The sequence below is a fragment of the Tupaia chinensis genome, unplaced genomic scaffold (genome assembly GCF_000334495.1).
Source record: "Tupaia chinensis unplaced genomic scaffold, TupChi_1.0 Scaffold144255_1, whole genome shotgun sequence".
Classification (NCBI taxonomy): Eukaryota; Metazoa; Chordata; class Mammalia; order Scandentia; family Tupaiidae; genus Tupaia; species Tupaia belangeri.
The window spans coordinates 5,184,398-5,205,051 of NW_006204113.1; positions in this window are offsets into that span (position 1 = coordinate 5,184,398).

Genomic DNA, 20,654 nt, shown 5'->3' on the forward strand with positions numbered 1-20,654 from the left:
CAATGCAACTTTTAAAAAATTTCTTTAGTGTTTAAAATATGTAATAAATTGTGAGTATCAGAAACTCAAGACACAGAAAGTTTTAATTATTCTTTGTTCCCATATTTTGAAAAATAGCTGACTTTTCTGGAATTATGTTCTCTGAGCTCAAACTGAAGATAAAGGAGGCCAGCCCCATGATGCAGTGTGGTTAATCTCTGTATATTGGGAGCCAGTTCCCACATGCTGACAGGTTCAAGTTGCAGCACTTGAAACTAGAAAAAACATACTGAATATGTGTACTCGTATGCACAAAGTCCTAATTGGAGAGAGAAACAGGAAAAGGGATCGTAATACGATCATGCCCCATTGGAAGGTTCTCTCTCTCTCCGTCTGTCTGTCTTTCTGGCAACTCTGGGTAGCAAATACACTCTTTGGCAATAAAAAATAAAAACAAGAAGGTAAAGAATTAAACAAAAGTAGTTTTATTTTTAATTTAGAAATTTAATTTTAAATGAGATATGATTCTAGGGGCTTAATGGTGATACAGTGGTGAAAACATCATGTTTTTTGCAAACCTGACCCCACATGGGAAAGTTCCAGGTTCATGTCTGGAAACCTCTCTGAATACATTAGGCATGATGTGTCCATTGCCCTGGGCTGAGTGAACCTGGATGGACTGTAGTGTTGAGACCCTGTTGGGGGCGTTGTCTATCTGTCTCTAACCCGTTATCTGTCTCTTTATCTCTCTCACTCATGGGAGAAATAAATAAGATGTTAAAAATTACACATGATTTTTTAGTTATACTCGCTTTTTTAAAAATGTAAATAAGGGACTATGAAGTGTCATAATAGTAACACAACTAGACCAACAAAAGAAATGTACTGGGTTTGCATCCCAGGCCTCTCTTGAGCACATCTAATGTGCATGTATGTGTGCATGCCCATGATTCAGGCTGGCTGAGCCTGGGAGTGGATTAAGGTGTAAAGACCCTTTAGGAAGTGCCTATTTTTCTGGCTCTCGCTCTCTCTCTTTCTCTTGCGCTCTCTCAGAGAAGAAATAGATAAATATTTTTAAATGAAAAATTTATAGAAGTAACATCCTCAAATGCTGAAAATGCCATTTAGGTATCTCTAAAAGAAGTAGTGGGATTTTTTTCAAGACATAAAGGGCCCACTCTTCATTAAAGGCTTTTTTGATAGTTTGTGTTTCCTAAATAATGTGAAGTGTCTCATACCCGTATCCCAAGCCAATGTAAATTCCAAAAAGCATTCATGTTTGCTTCTCCATGGGGTCTGAGTTCCTGTCATGTTGATATTATGTATACGTTGGTGAAGTTGTTCTACAAATTGAATAGGATGAAAGTGAAGTAAAGCAGTAAAACTGTATGAGTCAGTTGGGTCATTCGGGTAAGTTGTGGCTAAGAACACAGCCTCTGCATCCACCACCAGCACAAGGCTGTTGGATTTCCAGTAGCAGACTGAAGTGAAGGCAGTTGGCAGAGTGCAGTTGGCTTTGTAGCTACTTCTGTACAGGGCGTCACTTGTGGTGAGGACACTGCATCAGAACTGTCTTCTCGAAGGTGATTCTAGACTTACAGTCCTTAAGTTGTCAGCTAATGACTAAGTCTACAGAAGAACTCTGAAGCTGGAGCCCGGCTAGACGCACTATAAGCACATTGTCCCAGGATTCTCTTGTGCATTAAGTTTGAAAATAACTGTGTTATCTGCCACTAGAATAACTCAGGAGTGAGACTAGATAAGTCACCTCCCCTGGCTTCTGTCACCATGATACAAGGCATGCTAATATACAGAAGTGAGAGCAGCTTCCAAATTTGCTCATTTCCTCCTGGGCAACAGCTGCAATATTGAGAGTTACCTCACTGAGTTACCCAATACAAAAATACACTGTGAGTGAGATGGTGCCTGAGGGTGCCCTGGAAAGAATATTGAGCCAAAGGGTAGATCTCTGGCTTTCAGCAAGTCGTTCTGGACCACAGGTTTATTTGTCAAAGAGAAATACTTTATGACATGTCTTATTGGCTTGTTTTGATTTTCAGAGATGTGAAAAGCACATTGCAAATTCCAAACTTATTAAGAGATTACTAGTATGAAAAGTACTAGGAGAATACTTTCCTTCTGTAGAGGGATAAACTGAAACCTAGAGAGGACTGCACAAATGTAGCACAGCAAATGAGGATAGAGCTAAAGATAGAATCCGTATCTACTTTATAATGAGGTGGAGTTCTTTCCACCACACATTTCTCTAGGAACACAAAATGGACTGGGCTACATATCATTGAGTCAGTAGAGAGCCTGACACTTTGCCAGTGTGGCTCCTGTATTTATAATGTCCAGAGAGGTTTAGAATTAGCTTCCCAAGTATTCTCATCCTTCAGCAGCTCACAGCTCTCCTCTGCCATTGCTTTGCTGATCCACTGTTGAGCGGTCCATAGCCTGATGTCTTGCTTGCCCCCGCCCCCCCCCCCAGCCTGCAATAAGGCTGCTCAATAAGCCTGGACCCTAGCTTTACATGCCGTATTGCTTGCTTTTTAAAATGTTTGGCCTTTTTTAGAGGGAAGAAAGCCAGAAAGCAAACATAAGCAGTGGAAAAGTCTTCTCTCAACATACACCAGATCCTGCCAAATCCTCTTGTGAACTCCAGTCATATTACCAAAGGGGACCTGATGAAGCCCAATGATTATCTCCCTAAGTACTCTTTCTCCTTGATGTCTCTTAAAACTTGCCTTATCTTCTTTAGCAGAATGTCTAAAATGCTTTGTGTCTGTATTTTCAGACCATATGTCATGATGAGATGTTGCTTCATTGAGAGAGGAACCAATACAACATTGCTTACAAAAAGGGGGAAAGAACTTCAACTAGGGTTCAATTCATCTGAACACTAAAAATCTCAATAAACTTGAATATATCACTTTTTAATGATCTGATGCCCAGAGGGATGAGATGACATAATCAGTATCCAATTTCTCTATCTTTAAATTGAAGATAATGACATCTACCTCACAGAATTGGAGCCTATCTTAAATGAGATAATTTAGGAAAACACACACAAATAATGAGTCAGTTGAACCACTCTAATCCTATTATGCCGGGACCTTGTCCATACAACATTGTGATCTCAAGTTGTAAAAATTATCCAACCAGGTTCTCACAGGGATATAACCCCAGGGTGAAAAATTTGAAATTTACCAGAAAGACATGCGATCTCCCTATGCTTACCCCTAGACAGAAGATCGTTTTGAATAAAATGTAGTACTTACATATTGATCCCCCAAATCACTGCTTCCTTCATTTTTTGTTTGTTTGTTTGTTTTTATATATAACTGATCTCATTTGCTTGGACCATACAACGAGACAAGAGATGTACTCTTCCAATCAGGGCAGCTGTAAATGCCTCACAAAATTAATACCTAGAGTTTCTAAGGTTCTGAAATATGTTCACTCTTATGACTTAAGATAAAATATGACCAAAAAAGTTTGACTTTGCTTGCCTATGTTAGTAGGTTCAGGTATTTATAACTTGACTCACTTCTTATTTACATTTCTTCTTCATATAGTGCTTTTTAAATGATGTGGCAGTTCCAGGTTCTAAAGTTCCTGAAAGCACCTCTGAGGGTCACTGACATGAGTTCCTTTATCCACGTATGTTGAAAAATAATCAGATAAAAAAACCTTTTTTTTCTTTTTTTTGTAAAAATATACCTTTTATGAACCTGGAAGTTTCTGAATGCCTTTAACTTAGTAGCAGCTCAAGGAGAGTTGTTCCAGAGACAGTACATGCAAGATGCAGATTCATTTGAAAATGTCAATGAAGACAGAGGAAAACAGACCATGACAGGCACACATGCCGTCTGTCATGACAGCTTAGTCTCTGGGGAGCAATGTTGTTTGCAGTTATTAGAAATGAACCAGATAAAGTGGGGTCCTCCATGATTTGACTGTGAGAAAGGGTGTGGTCTGGACCCTGAAGAACAAGGACTTCATCAACTGACACGTCTGTGCCCAAAGTGCCCCATGCGCAGAAGGTTGCTAGTCTCCAGGGACTTTTTAGCTTCGAGAAGGTCCTACTTCTCTTTGCTCTTGTTCTTATGATGCAGGGTCTTTTGTTGCTTTCTCTCATTTGCAAAAGGTTATTTGTGTCAGTATCCCAGAAACTGGCTGTAATTAATACCTGTCCAATCACATTGGATGGGAAAAGAAAAGAGACAGCTGCAATAGTAAACAGAAGGAGAACGGGATTGTATTTCTTGTCATCAATCTGTCTTTCTTGGTTTCTAGATAGAATCACCTGGGAAGCACATAATTGTCTCCATAAACAACACACCTGGTCCTTAGAGTGCCAAAATGGTTTCCTTGCACTGTCCTTCCAAAATCTTATGGTTCAATTAGAGAGTTGCTGGGTTTCTTCCATTGGCAGTTGGGACTTTTCAAGGAACAGGTGCCAAGGGAAGAGAGAAAGATAGGTCTAGAGAAATAAAGTTAATCTTTGTCAATTACAAAACTCTACTTGACACATTCTCATTTCAACTTGTCAATTTCAGATTCTCCTCTGTGAGGGGAAAATGCAGATGCTCCTCAGATTTCTAATCTACTTATAATGGTAACAAGGCAACTCGCAGCAGCATGTGCTCATCATGAGCTAATCATCCCCTGCTATGCCTTGTGCCTCCAAATTAGTGGCATGTTGGTTGCCTACTGATCACGTTAGAGCCTCATCCAGGCGATAGGGGTGGGGAAGGCAAGTAGAGGGAGAAAGAACTCTGAACCTTGTAGAGCACAGACCTTGACAGACTTTCTAGCAACAGGTGGGCCTCATACCTTGACTTGAAATGTGTTCTTTTCAAAGAGACAGCCACCACTACCATGGGTGCTAACAGGAACATGGCGGGTCTCCAGACACATGTCTCTTTTCTGTCCAAGAGCTCTCCATTACAAGATGCTGTCCTTCCAAAACTTTTTGGCTCAATGATATAGAATAGCAAGAGGCAAAGAGTAGAAAAAATATATATAATAAGTGTGTATCTGTAGCTGACAGTGGGGCAAGGCCCCTTTCTCTCTTCTTTCCTTTCTTCCTTTCTTCCTCTCCTCCTTTCTTTCTTTTGAAAAATCACTACTGAACATCTACTTTATACCAGTCTCTGTTCTTGACACTGGTGGTACATCAGTGATCAGGACACATTTATGTAAATAAATGGGGCGACAATATAATTTATCACCCAAATGGAAGCACAGTTGGAGTAAATAAGATACTATTAATAATTATTCTGGGAAAACCTGCATAAAATATAACAGCCTGAAGAAAACTAGGATGGGGGTTAGCAGTAGCATGGTGGTTAAGATACTGAACTCCCACATGGTCGACCATGGTTCAAATCCCAGAACTGAGGGCTCATAACTCATAACGAGTGAGTGTGTGCATGTCCAAAATCCCAACAGGAGAATAGAGAAGGTTTTGTGGCATGACCATCTATCCTCCCTGGAGGGTAATTTTTTTCACTTTCCCTCACACTACCTCTGTCTCTCTCCAGTAAGTGTGCATGTCCTGTGCTTAAAAAAATTAAAACAATTAAAAAAGAAAGAGAAGCCTAGGATGTACAGTCGATCTAGCTTCAAATTCAGAGGAAGCATTTGTTCAAAGACAGTTATAGAGGAAAGACGTTGTGAAGACATGGGGAGAAGATAGCCATAAGTCAAGGACAGAGGCCAGAGAAGAAAGCAACCTTGAATCTCAGAGTTCTAACATCCAGAATTGTGATAAAGTAAGTTTCCATTGTCTAAATCACCCCAGTCTATGGTACTTCTTATGAAAGAAGTTAGTCCTACCAAACTAAACAGGGAGGAGAAATATCTGGGGGAAGAAACCCTTAAGTATTGCTCTGGGTTTTAAAGTGAGAATAAAGGCATTTGAATTTACTGTTTCACTTAGACTACACATACTAGGGGTAAAGTTATCCTCCATTCCTTACCATGGCCAAAGGAAGTAACTGGTTATGAAGGCAGAATCATTGATGAACAAAGAATCAACATCCACTAAAATAATCCTTCAAGTTATTTTTAAAGCAGCCATTCTTTGAATGTTTATAGAATGTGAACTAAGAAACTAAGTGCCTGCTACTCTGTTGGGTATTGGAGTTTCAGGTACAGATATAAGATCTCATTTCTGCAGTGGTGGAACTCATCATTTAGTGAGCATCTTTAATGTAGGTAGTTATCTTGGGACTGGCAGTTAGCATAATGGCTATGTTGCTGGACTCCCACGTAGTCGACCGCGGTTCGAGTCCTGGACCTGGTAGCTTAAACTGAGACCGGGCGCGTGTGTGTGCGTGCCCAAGATCCCGAGAGGAGAATGGAGGAGAAGGGATTGCAGTGTGGCCATCCCCCCTGGGGGGTGATTTCTTGCTTTCTGTCTTTCTGTCTCTCTCTCTCTGGTGAGCACATGCGCCCTATAGCAAAAACCTCAAAAAAAAAAATAATAAGATTGTTTTGCAATAGTGATTATTAAGCATAGTTAAAATAGAAACATTCCTAGGTCAAAAATGGACAATGATTTCAAAAGAGAATTGTGGCAGTATAATATCTAGAGAATGTAGTGTGCTAGAGGATGTCTTCATAAATGGAGAAAGAAACTGTAATTATTTAAGTCCTTCACAATGAGTTTAAAAGATAGAGGAAATCATTACTCAAGCTTTTTGGCAAGGGAAATGGCCCTTATGTTGTTCTCTGCTATTCTTTTATTTTATCCTTTTACAAAACTAGAAAACTTTTTCTATTTAGTAATTTTGCTGGCAACATCCCATGTATAAGTGATTTGCCATTCTTAACAAGTGTTGGAATGAAACAATACCAATTAAGGTTTTAACTGGGTACCAAATATGGCAAAGATCCTGAATGAACTGTAAGGTAAAGAATGTAGGTTGATGAAAATACTCCCTGCTGAGGATACATTTTAAACAAAAAGTAAGTTTCCAACCAAATTTCTTTCCTGTGGAGTCGGCTGTGGAACCCTAGATGTCTATAAACCTGGATGAGATCGTTTGGGGAAGAGAATGGAAGGTGAACAAACTCCAACTAGCCCACAGGCTTTGGAAAATGATTTACTTTCTGAACAACTTTCCATTTACAGTCTTTGCTTTTCATGAGTGTTCTTTGACATTTTGTGCAAACTTCCTTCAGAGGATGCCTCCCACTCTTTGTTTTCAGGATAAATGTCATTAGTCTCCACTCCACACTCATCTAGGGCAGTTTATCCACCACTGGGGGAAAGAGCATGATGTTGTAACAACAGCCTTCAAAGGGCTCTAGATCTGGGTTCAATGACAGCTTCTGCATTCACTTCCTGCGTGGTCTTAGGTAAGCCTCTAACCTCCCCAAGCCTCAATTTTCTCACTTACTCTGTGAAGAAAAAGTAATAACCGTAAGGCATTTAGCGTGTAACAGGTTCAGCTGAAATGAGTATTCCCTCTGCCCACACCTTCTTCTGTACTTTCCCAGGATGTCTGTATTGTAGGCACAGACAGTCCTTGCTAGGGCAGCACAGAGGAGGCTCAGACCTCCCAGGCTTTCTTCATGCATCCTGAGCCACCTGGGCCCTCCTCCAACCCATCCAGCAAAATCCAACAGTGCCTCCCCTCCCTTCTGTAAGACACAATGAAACAGATTTAGAAAAGATAGCCCTGAACTCAACCACACCGCCCCACTAATATTTACACCTGTTCTTTTGTCCAGCCTCAGAGAAGATCCAGAATACCAATAATTTTGTAGAGGCAAAATGAGGGCTGGGATAGTGGAAGAAACAAGTGGCCAGGCTTGTGACGTGGCTCGTGGGCTGTTGTAGGATGCACGCTGAATCGCTAAATGCAGCTATCCCTGCCAGCACAACTTCTCCTTTCTTTATAACAAGTGTGAGACCAAGCAAGGGCCTCCTTCTTGGAGAGCCTATCATTAGCTCTGTTATTATGGTTATTATCAACAATGTGCCAATTTCCTTGCATCTTTTAGGATCTTTGAATTATTGCGTGCTGAGGTCTTTTTCTTCCATTCTTTCTTCCTAGTCTCTTTCTCCCCACCCCCTGCATCTACTCCTCCCTCCTCCTACCCCGAGTGCCACTGTTTCTTTTCTTCTCTCCTCTCAAATTATTTTCTGTATAAAAGAATCTCAGTGACAGTGTTTGAGACTCAGCAGGATTTGGAACCTCTGAGACTGAGGGGAAAGAACTATTTGTATATTATTCAACCTTTTCAAAGTTATTCATCCAATGCTTCATTTTTCACTAAAGTCTTTTCCTTATCTTAAAGCCACTGACATGAGTATATATCACGAAGTTAAAAAGATTGAATTACATTTCATCGGCTAACTGCGAAGATTCATGGAGGCTCAAAGCCCCATCTAGTTTCTGGGTATACCAAGCTGAGGTATTTTACAGCTGGATTTTTTTCCCCCTTTCTCAGCAAACACACGCTAACGGGGTTTGTCTCTTCATTGTGATATGGGAATGATTGAAGACATACGCTGTATTGTTTGATAAAAGATCTGTGCCAAAGAGCAGAGCCGTTGTCATTTGAGCACATTTCCCAGGGGCTCTGAGATGTGTCAGAGCCTGGTTTAATGGGATGTTTTTGAGCAGTGATGTTACCTGGTGGGCACAGGGCAGATGCTTCTGTGTGGGTTCACAGTTTCCAGGTGGCTGTAGGAGCTCCCAGGTTTCAATGCAGATTAGAATGCTGGTTGGGAACTTCGTCCTCTGGTAGCCACGCTGCCTGGGCTGAGGGCAGCCTGGTGGTTTTTCCATCCACACTGTTCTTACTATCTGAAATGTTTCCAAGGAACTGCAGCAAACAGACTATGTTAGTATCCTAGGGTTGCTACAACAAATTACCACAAACTAAATGTACTATCTCACAGTCCTGGAGGCCAGAAGCCCAACCTCAAGGAGTTGGAAGAGTTGACTCCTTTCAGAACTCAGAATGAAAATCCATTCCATGTCTCTTCCTAGATTCTGGGGCTGCTGGTTATCTTTGACGTTCCCTGGGTGTTAGGGGCATCCCTATAATCTCTATATCCACCTTTACATCACTTCCTCTGTAAATTCTCTCCTTCTCTCTTATGAGGATAGGCATCCTCCAGTTAATCCAGGATATCATCTCATAATCCTTAGCATCGTTATATATGCAAAGATCTTTTTTTCCAAGTAAGAAATGTGTCATATTCACAGGATCTGAGTGAACATTATCTTGGGAAGGGACACTACATAATCCATTATACAGGTCTCTTCATGGAAAGAAGTGGGGTCAGTTAGTGGCATGGTGGTTAAAACAACTGGGTCAGTCTGCACAGAATGAGTCCCAGGCCTCTTGACTTGAAAAAACACACTGGGCACAAGTGCATGCATGACCAAAATCTTGACTGGAGAAATGGAAGAGAAGAGATTGCAACACGGCCAACTCTCACGTAGGTGCTTTTTCACTTTCTCTCTCTCCTCTCTTTTTTTTCTTTTTTCTCTCTCTCCCCTCTCTGGTAAGTGCTTGTGTTCCCTAACAAATTAAAAAAAAAAAAAAGAAAAAAGAAAAAAAAGGTGAACAAAGATGCAGGCAAAAGTATAAAATCAGCAGCATATCTATGTGGGAGCCCACATTACACAGTGCCCTCCTCATACTTTAGCTGTCAGCATCCAGTGCTTGGCCCCATGATCTCTTTTTTTTCTTTTTTCTCTCTCTCCCCTCTCTGGTAAGTGTTTGTTTCCCCAAAAAATTAAAAAAAAAAAAAAGAAAAAAGAAAAAAAAGGTGAACAAAGATGCAGGCAAAAGTATAAAATCAGCAGCATATCTATGTGGGAGCCCACATTACACAGTGCCCTCCTCATACTTTAGCTGTCAGCATCCAGTGCTTGGCCCCATGATCCATTTCGTTTCCTTCCCCAACCAAACTTAGCAGGCCATTGTCCTGTTCTTTGGTTCTCTAGAGTAAATCTGGATTCTCTCTGTTATGGGATTGTGTTTCTGGTCTGCACTTTGTAAACTTTTATTAGAGTAGATGCTTTAACTGGTATGGGCCCTTGAACCACCCAAGCCTAGTGATTTACTATTAACAAGAAATTTCCCACTGACACTTCCACCCTGACCTGAAGGAAAGGAGAGATCTGATTTCTCAGATTCTACGACAGGTACTGGGCTCCTTTTGCTAGTTATTGGGGTCACTGTGTTGTTATGACGAGGCCATTCCTCAGGAACCAAGAAAGTTCTTCATACGGACTCTTGCAGTTTTCTGTGATTTTATGAAATAGACCAAGGCATTACGTTTTTTGGTCTTCTTTGGTGCTTAAAGGAGAAAGGAGGTTGGTAAAGAAGTCTCATAAATACCAAGGTGCGTCACACACATCATTCAGGTTTCTCAAAATATTCTGCATTAGAGACAAGAAAGTGCCAATTTGTTTTCTTTGTCTTTTCCTTTGAGATTCTTGGGAACCTCATGGCTAGGGGTGTCTGAGACGAGTGAAATCTTTACTGATGCCTCGGCCTCTTCTAAATCATTTTAATTCTATTAAATCCTACTGTTCTTTCACCGAAAATTCATACTGGGTTTGAAGGGCTCTATCGTCCTCTAATAAAGAAAAACAATGTCAAGTAATTCTCCATTGTCTAGGACCAATTATTCAAGAGTTAAAACAACTAGATACTACAGCTAAAAGTAGAAGCTAGAGTAGGATGTGGGGAGGATAGATGGAGAGAAAATCGTGTGGAGATGAGATTGAGAGCCCTCTCCTCAGTAGATGCACACAGCTTAACATGGCATATCTGAACCTAGCCCTCTCTAAAACGGTCCACATGCCATACCTCCTGAATCCTGGATCATTCTAGTCTGTCTGTCCAAATCCTTATCATCATAGAGCACACCCTACACATGTGGCTCCCTCAACAGCCTTTTATACTTACCTGCTTCCTATGGTATGATTTACTCTATACCCACATAGGTGCCATTATTATTTTCTTTTCTCATTTTTTTACCAGCTGAGTAACAGAGATGACAGAGAAAAGTAGCAGACAGGAGGCAAAACTTGAAGTCTTATGTCCTAAGTTTTAATTCCAGTTCTTTTTATATATCTGGCTAACTTAGACTAATAATTCAGTCTATCTGGGTACATTCCTCCTTTATAAAACAGAAGTCAGTACTGAAGAGAAATTATGTCAGCCCTGCCTATCTCATCAGGTCATTATACATATCAAATGAGCTACCCTGTTGTGTAATGAATTTAATATACTGGCTCACAGCTGTCACAACAACGAGCTGAGGATGAAGGCAATTTCCTGGCTTGTCCCTATGTTTGCACTTCATTGATTGCAGCTGTACATCCACCACCAGTAACTGTGAGTGTTGAGTGCTAATACCTAACAGATCCTGCCCCAGAGCCGACCCTATCTCTCCCAGAAGTAACACCTCAGCCCCTTGATGAGGGAAGTCAGCCACCTAAGGAATGCTCTAGAGTTCTCTGCAGGTCAATTCACACTGAACTCAACCTGAGACTACACTCTGGCTCAATTCTTTCTCCCTTCTTAGCCTTATTATTTCCTGCTTTCTCCCTTTTTAGTCTTTTTCTTTTTTTTTCTCTTCTCTTAGAGCCCTCTTAAAAGTGCCCAAAATTCCCAAATCAGGCTCTGCTTCTAGGAAATGCAACTGAACAAGCCATCCCGTGGTGGTCAGGTGGTCAATAAGACATTGCATCCCTAAGATTAGAGTCCCTGTAGACAGAAGATATACAGGATTTCTACACTATCCTCAACAGAAGGACAGAAAATTCAGCTCCTCTGACCACCACAAACATGAATAGCTGAGCTCCACTGCCCCAATCTGTAGTAGCGAGCCAGTACAGAGGACTTATGGGAAGCTGAAGGGCAGTGGGGGTTCTTGTGGCTCATGAGATAAACAGCAGAGTGGAACCCAAGACTAGAGTGCCAGAGTCTGTCATAGCAAAATTCCCTCCTCAAGAATTTTCTTCTGTGGCTGCTGAGCCCCCAAACTCAACAATTATCACCCACATAAGCTGAGCTGTCTCAGAAGTGACGTTTCACGGGAACATCTGGTGTGCGAATGGAAGGCCTATCTACTTGTTCTCTTTTCTCTCTCCAATCAACACTTTAAAAGGTCGCCCTGTTTCCCTTCCAGAGTCTGGAGAGCTGCTTCAGTAACTCTTGTTTTCACTGCTGCACACACTAGTTTCACGGAACCCTTGCCTGGCAGGAGTGGGTATGTACCACAACTTGTGACACTGTCTTGCTAATGTAAGTTTCCAACCTCTCTGTTTCCTGAAGAAAACATGGACTCATCATCTTGCTCAGTTATTTCTAATTAGATAGGACCAGTTTAATATTGCCAACGATTGCTATAAGTGCTGCAGATTTCTTTTTCTCTCTTTGTTTCAAGAGGTCAGAATATATGTTCACACCACACCCACATGTTTGTGTGTGTATATGAAAGATATTGTCTGATACTTTCATATTGTAAAGATGAGGATATTGAATATCTATTCATACATTGATTTAATTAAATCCAGCTTTTTCTAGGTTGTTCTTTTTAAAATATTTATCCTATTCTACTCTATTCTATTTCTTTACTTATTATTAATGTGCTATAGGGTACACGTGCTCACTAAAGAGAGAGAGAGAGAGAGAGAGAGAGAGAGAGAGAGAAAGAGGAAGCCATCAAGTCTTGAATTCAAACTGGCTGGCCATGTGGGAGTCCAGTGCCTTAATCACCCTTCTACCTCTAGATTGTGCTTCTAAACTATCCTTTCCAGAGGCCACAGCTATTTCGAGAGTGATCACTAGAAATGTAACTTAAATTATTGATCATCTTGCTAGGACCATAGAAGTAGAACTGGGTCTTACCTGTTGGCAAGTGACTTACTCTCACTAATCCTTAATTTCTTTTCATCTCAAAGTGTAAACAAAAATGTAGGTCTTCATGGTACAGTTTGAGGACTGTGAGAGGTAATTCTTGTCTCCCTCTTGGATCCCATTTATTAAATGTCGAGCTGACTGCCTCTGGTCTGTGCATTGTTCTTCCTACTTGGTTTGGTGACTCTCAATTAGAAAAGAGATGTTTGCCTTTATTTTTTTCTTTCTTTCTTTCTTTTTTTTTTTTTGTTTTTGAGAGGTTTTTGCTATGGGGCTCTTGCGCTTGCCAGACAGACAGAGAGACAGAAAGCGAGAAATCACCCCCCAAGGGGGATGGCCACACTACAATCCCTTCTCCTCCATTCTCCTCTCAGGATCTTGGGCATGCATGCACACGTGCCCGGCGTGAGTTTAAGCCACCAGGTCCGGGACACAAACCGCGGTCTATTACATGAGAGTCCAGTGACATAGCCATTACGCTAACTGCTGGTCCTGATGTTTGCCTTCTTTTAGAAATCAGTGAAGGCACTTTCAGATATTCTTCTTGGCAGAACCAAGATCCAGTGCTGTGGCCTTAAAGCAGATAAACCAACCAGACCGTCTCACATGAGTCACAAAGCTCTCTGCTCTCCGAAATGATCAACCAGTGACTGCAAATGGAAGTGAGCTGTGAGTCCCTGAGGCCAGGTAGTTGAATGTGAGCTGTCCTCGATTTGCTGCTAGAAAAGCAGCTGCCTTTCAGTTATTGTAGGAATGTTCTATCTCCAAATTGTGACTGAACTGCTGTTTCTCATTCCCCCCCCCCTCCTTTTTTTTTCTTTTTCATTGAACCCTTGCTTAATGCAGAGGTTTTTCTTTCTTGTTTTCTACTCAGAGAAGTATTTGAGGGAGGGAAAGTTAGGGCCTTATTCTCTACACATCTGGTGTAAATATCTTATTATTTATTAAATGTTTATTAGAGGCATTAAGTTACCATCATAAAAAGGTATTTTCTTAAATGCATATTCATGTCTATGTTAATTAGGATCTTTTGTTGTAATGAACTGAGCCCTTGAGTAAATTATCCTTGGATTTATTATTGTTTTTTTCCTGGTTTCTGACTTTCCACTTACTAAGTTCCTGTTCTGGAGAGACTCGGTTATACCCTTATGTTTCCCAGGAACCATGTGATCGTCTCTCCACTCTGAATTCCTCTGCCTGTCTATTCACAACGCTCTCTAGTTTCACTTGCTCTTCCAGCCCAAGCTCCTGCAACTGGAAAACTTCAAGATAAGAGTCCGGCAGAAAGTTTAAGAGACAGGGAATCTGATTGTTCCAGTTTGTCTTTTTGAGCTAGCAGGTCGCTATCTATATTTTGAAATGGCTATCTATTGAGTAGTTATCTATTCTCAGCCCAGTTGGCTGAGACCTGGATCATGAAATATGGTACAGAGCTCAGCCACACCTTCTCATCATGCAGATAGATGAGGCACCTTTTCGCGATAGGGTGAGATGATTAGTGCCTTTCGATGTAAGTTGTGTTTTCTTTCCTTCTTCCTCTCCCACAAGCCTGCTGCATCTTTTATGAATTAAAAATGAGCAGAGAAAATATTCCCTCTTGGAGCATATGTTCTTGGGCTAAGAGCAAGGTACTCCCTAAGCATGAAATTTAGATTACCCTCTGAGCAGAAAGCTAGAAAATATTCAACATGTGGGAAATGAAATTAGCCATCTGCAGAAAAACCTATGCTAAATGACAAGCGGTTGAACTCGCAGGTTCAATGATTTGGGTGTCATCAATCTCAGGGGAGTATGGTTGCTCAGCCGAGCTAACGTTGTTGCCTTCTTCATCCTCCATGTGAAGAAGGAATGTGCTAATAGAAACATGTATGCTGCTCAGGAAAAAGAAAATAGGAATCCAAGGGGTGAGGCTTGGAAAAAAAGTATCCCACTCTCCTCTTTCTCACAGTGTAAGGTGAGACGAAGTGGGTGGGACCTGAGTCATCAGGCTTGAGTTATCTGGTCTGTGAACTTATCTCCACTTCAATTTCCATCTACTCACCACCTTTCTGCATTTGACCTCATTCTCCAGCACACTTAGAAAATGCTTTGTCCAAGTCTATTAGCCCTACCCCGGCCACCATAACACTTGAACACTTCCTAAAATTCAAACGATAGCTTTAGAAGAGTATGTTACATAGCAGGGTGGAACACTTCCTTCTGGAAATTTCTTATAGCACTCTTCTTGCGAAATGTCTTCCTAATACTTTAAACCTGATTCACTCAGATTTCTTCTAGAATTTTTTTTTTTTTTTTTTGCTCCTCCACTAACCATTTCTCAATTCTCCATTTTTAGCACTATTCCGAAAGCAAGATTATCTATACAAAGATTTTGACTACTATCTTATTCCAATAACCCTTAATTTTAAATTCAGGCTTCAGAAGCCAAAGAAGCCACAATCTTTTTATTTCTCTTCTTTTTTTTTTTTTTTTTTATTTTCTTTTTTTTTTTTACTGAACTGCTGTTTCTCATTCCCCCCCCCCTCCTTTTTTTTTCTTTTTCATTGAACCCTTGCTTAATGCAGAGGTTTTTCTTTCTTGTTTTCTACTCAGAGAAGTATTTGAGGGAGGGAAAGTTAGGGCCTTATTCTCTACACATCTGGTGTAAATATCTTATTATTTATTAAATGTTTATTAGAGGCATTAAGTTACCATCATAAAAAGGTATTTTCTTAAATGCATATTCATGTCTATGTTAATTAGGATCTTTTGTTGTAATGAACTGAGCCCTTGAGTAAATTATCCTTGGATTTATTATTGTTTTTTTCCTGGTTTCTGACTTTCCACTTACTAAGTTCCTGTTCTGGAGAGACTCGGTTATACCCTTATGTTTCCCAGGAACCATGTGATCGTCTCTCCACTCTGAATTCCTCTGCCTGTCTATTCACAACGCTCTCTAGTTTCACTTGCTCTTCCAGCCCAAGCTCCTGCAACTGGAAAACTTCAAGATAAGAGTCCGGCAGAAAGTTTAAGAGACAGGGAATCTGATTGTTCCAGTTTGTCTTTTTGAGCTAGCAGGTCGCTATCTATATTTTGAAATGGCTATCTATTGAGTAGTTATCTATTCTCAGCCCAGTTGGCTGAGACCTGGATCATGAAATATGGTACAGAGCTCAGCCACACCTTCTCATCATGCAGATAGATGAGGCACCTTTTCGCGATAGGGTGAGATGATTAGTGCCTTTCGATGTAAGTTGTGTTTTCTTTCCTTCTTCCTCTCCCACAAGCCTGCTGCATCTTTTATGAATTAAAAATGAGCAGAGAAAATATTCCCTCTTGGAGCATATGTTCTTGGGCTAAGAGCAAGGTACTCCCTAAGCATGAAATTTAGATTACCCTCTGAGCAGAAAGCTAGAAAATATTCAACATGTGGGAAATGAAATTAGCCATCTGCAGAAAAACCTATGCTAAATGACAAGCGGTTGAACTCGCAGGTTCAATGATTTGGGTGTCATCAATCTCAGGGGAGTATGGTTGCTCAGCCGAGCTAACGTTGTTGCCTTCTTCATCCTCCATGTGAAGAAGGAATGTGCTAATAGAAACATGTATGCTGCTCAGGAAAAAGAAAATAGGAATCCAAGGGGTGAGGCTTGGAAAAAAAGTATCCCACTCTCCTCTTTCTCACAGTGTAAGGTGAGACGAAGTGGGTGGGACCTGAGTCATCAGGCTTGAGTTATCTGGTCTGTGAACTTATCTCCACTTCAATTTCCATCTACTCACCACCTTTCTGCATTTGACCTCATTCTCCAGCACACTTAGAAAATGCTTTGTCCAAGTCTATTAGCCCTACCCCGGCCACCATAACACTTGAACACTTCCTAAAATTCAAACGATAGCTTTAGAAGAGTATGTTACATAGCAGGGTGGAACACTTCCTTCTGGAAATTTCTTATAGCACTCTTCTTGCGAAATGTCTTCCTAATACTTTAAACCTGATTCACTCAGATCCTAATACTTTAACCCTGATTCACTCAGATTTCTTCTAGATTTTTTTTTTTTTTTTTTGCTCCTCCACTAACCATTTCTCAATTCTCCATTTTTAGCACTATTCCGAAAGCAAGATTATCTATACAAAGATTTTGACTACTATCTTATTCCAATAACCCTTAATTTTAAATTCAGGCTTCAGAAGCCAAAGAAGCCACAATCTTTTTATTTCTCTTCTTTTTTTTTTTTTTTTTTAATTTCCTTTTTCTGTTTACACATTCAGTCCTCTTCTTCTCCCCAGCCAATGGGTATATAGATAAATCTTTATCCACCAGCTCTGGTGGGAAGAGGAGCCCTGACTTGAAGTTTGCTGATTTCCATGGTATCAATAAACCGACCGTGGCTCATTTTCAGCTGTCAGGTTGACATCAACCAATTCGTAAAATTTCTGAAAGTTTAGCATGTGACTCCAGAGTTAGTATGAGCAGCTCTTTCACACCATCACCTCACCTACAAGTATCCTTTTAATGAACCTGTGTATACTTCAAACTCTACGTAATCAAAGCTGAACTTTCTATAGCTTGTGTGTCTGTTTTCCTCCCAGATTGCAATCGAAATCATATCACTGACAACAAATCACCATGATAGCAGGAACTTGCTGATCTTATCCACTATCCTAACCTTAAATATAGAACCATGCTGGTGCCTGGTACATAATAAATATCTCTAGACTGGGTGAAACCTTATGCCCAGTAGTCTCCTATGTTTTCTAGACTTCCTTTGTCTTTTACACAATGCCTTAGAATTCTTATTTATATGTTAGACTCCTGTGCATTTAGCCAATTAGTTTCTAATGATGGACGAAATTGATTCCTAGTCCTCAAGGCTGAACAGTGGGAATCTACCAAGGGCCGGTGCAGACAGATATCACCTGCTGTTGCAATGCCCTATAAAATGTGCCAGAGATAATCAATGTGAACATGCTTGCTGAACTGCTGGAATACAGAGAAGCATCACCATATTAATATCACTAAAACAGGCTTAGTAATTTACTGAGGTGCTGGAGAAAGGAAAGATGGGTTTGAGATATTTCTAAATCTACATTCAAATTCCAATCCTAAAGCTGATGGCTTTTGGTGAATTGTTTAACATTTGTTTTGTCAACTCTAATGTTTATTATAATATCTAACTTGCATTGTGAAGAAAAGGAATAATGCATGTGATATAGCTGGTGCTTAATAACGGCCCCCAAAGAGATTGTTTATATTATTGATGAAGTAGGGAGATGAACATTGTCTTGCTTTCTAGTAGATTTCAATTTTAGTCTTTTTTCTTTCTCATTCTTTTTGTTTTGTTTTGTGTTTACTATTGGGCACATGCACTTATCAGAAAGAGACAGAGAGAGGCAGAAAGAGGGGCAAAGAAAGAGAGAAATCTCTCAGGGGAGATGGTCACGCCGCAATTCCTTCTCCTTTAGTCTTCTCTTGGGATTTTGGGCATGCATGCACTTGAGCCCACCGTGATTTTCAAGCCGCAGGATCTGGGACTGGAACTGCACAGTCAGTCATGTGGGATCCAGCTGCCTTAACCTCTGTGCCACCATCTGGCCCCTGGATTTTAGTCTTTATTCTTTCTAATAATGTGTGAGTGACCTGTGCATTAGTAGATACATATGAATTAAGTAAACGGGTAATTGGAAATGAGCTACTGAAAGGATAAGTGAGTTGTCCTACTCAAGATACAATAAAATGCTTTTTTCTAGACAATAAAAATTGTTAGGAAGATGTCCTATGTCTAACAGAAATGATGTTATATGTGGACCCTTATTTGAAGTACCTACTGATCTGGCTGCCAGTGACAGGAAAAAGGCTAAGGCCTCTTTTGTTTCCCAGACTGGCACAGATTCTGTTGTAGAAAAAGGTTCAAAGCCTCTGCAGCTGGTTGTTCTCTGTGCCAGGGCTGAAGCACATTGCAGGAGGGATGGAGCCTGGTCTGCATTGTTGCACTTTGGGTGCCTCTGTCAAGAGGAGACAGATTCTCCTCTGCACTGGCATTTCCTAGATTTTCAGCCAGCCATGAGATATGGTTCACCAGAGCCCAGAGCTGGGAAACTACCTCTGCCGAGCATAAACACCAGATAGAAAGACCTCTAAGCAGGCCCTGGAATACAAAATTTAAAAGACGTAATTAGTACAATTTTCATTCTATCTCCTCTATGATAAAGTCATCTTACTACTCTGGGGCTGGCTAGAAAATTCCTTGGGAGACTTACTTTATCTTTTAAGGGAATGCCTCAGATTTGTCTATAGCTAATCCCATTGGCCACCACTAACAAACTCAAATGGACTAGCTGATAATAGGAGGGACTCAGATATAAAGTCTTCTAGAATGCACAGGGACTGAGCTCTGAAGCTGAAAAGTCCCCCGTGTTGCCGGGACCAGTGTTGGTATACTAATAATGGCTCATCGACTTATGACACAGTGAGTGCAGGCAGCCACCCACAGCAAAAAGTCCTTCTGAAGGTTGATTTTCCTCAAATCTGGTAAGACAGAAATAGAAAACTCCCCCTCTCCCTCTTCTCATATATATACCAACTTGGATCATTCTGTGACAAAATTGTAATTACGTCAGAATGTCCTTCTGGCTTTTATGATAATCGTGACATCTGAGAATTCGAACTGTTGGATCACAGCCAAAGCTCTCCGGCTGGAAGATGTGCTTTGTGGCCCATGTAATTGTTTAAACTACTTTATGGAGGCGTAATTGAAATACAATAAACTGCATATTTAGAGTGTACAGCATGAGAAGTTTTGCCATACCTACACACCTATGAAACCATCGTCACATTTAAAGTAATAAATATTTTCATCAAGTTTCCTCATGTCGGGACCAGCAGATGGCGTGATGGTTAAGGCACTGGACACTCCCACATGGCCAATCAGGGTTCAAGTCCTGAATCTGGTGGCTTGCTTTCTCACTTCCTCTCTCTCTCACTCTCACCCTCTGTCTCACTCTGGTCAAATTAAAAAATAAATGATGAATGAATACATAAAATAAAATAAAAAATTATTTAAAAAAATTTCCTCATGTCCATTTATAATCCACCTCTTCACCGAACCTTGTTTCTAGGTAACCACTAACCTGCTTCTGTCACTATAAATGTGTTTGTATTTTATAGAAACTTGTGGAAGTGTAATTGTAAAGTATATACTATTTTTTTGTATATCTTCTTTCACATAACATCATGCTTTTGAGATTAAACCATTTTGTTGTATATATGTATTGACAGTCTTTTTTAATTACTAAGTAGTAGTATATTATTTAGATATGCATATGTACCATATAGTATATAGATATGACGTATACTTTTTTTCCTGTATTTTTTCATTCAGTTTTCAAAGAACATTGTTTTTTTTTTCTGATTTTGGCTATTATATTGGTCATGAACATTTGCATACAAGTCTGTGTAGACCTGTGTTCTCAGTTGTCTTGGGTAAATACCTGAAAATGAAATAACAGGACAACAATGTACTTACATGTTCACTTTTTTAATAAACTGTCAAACCATTTTCAAAGTAAGTTTTTGTTTTCCTACCACTAGTGTATGAAAATTCCATTGTCCATGATCCTCAACGTTTGGTATGGCCAGTCTTTGAAATTATGACCTTTCTAATGCCTGTTTAAAAATAACTCATATGTTTTTAATTTGAATCTCTGAGACTCATGTTATTAAAATATTTTTGGTTTTATGGGGCACTTGCACATGTTTTTTATAAACTGCTTGTCCAAATCTTTTACC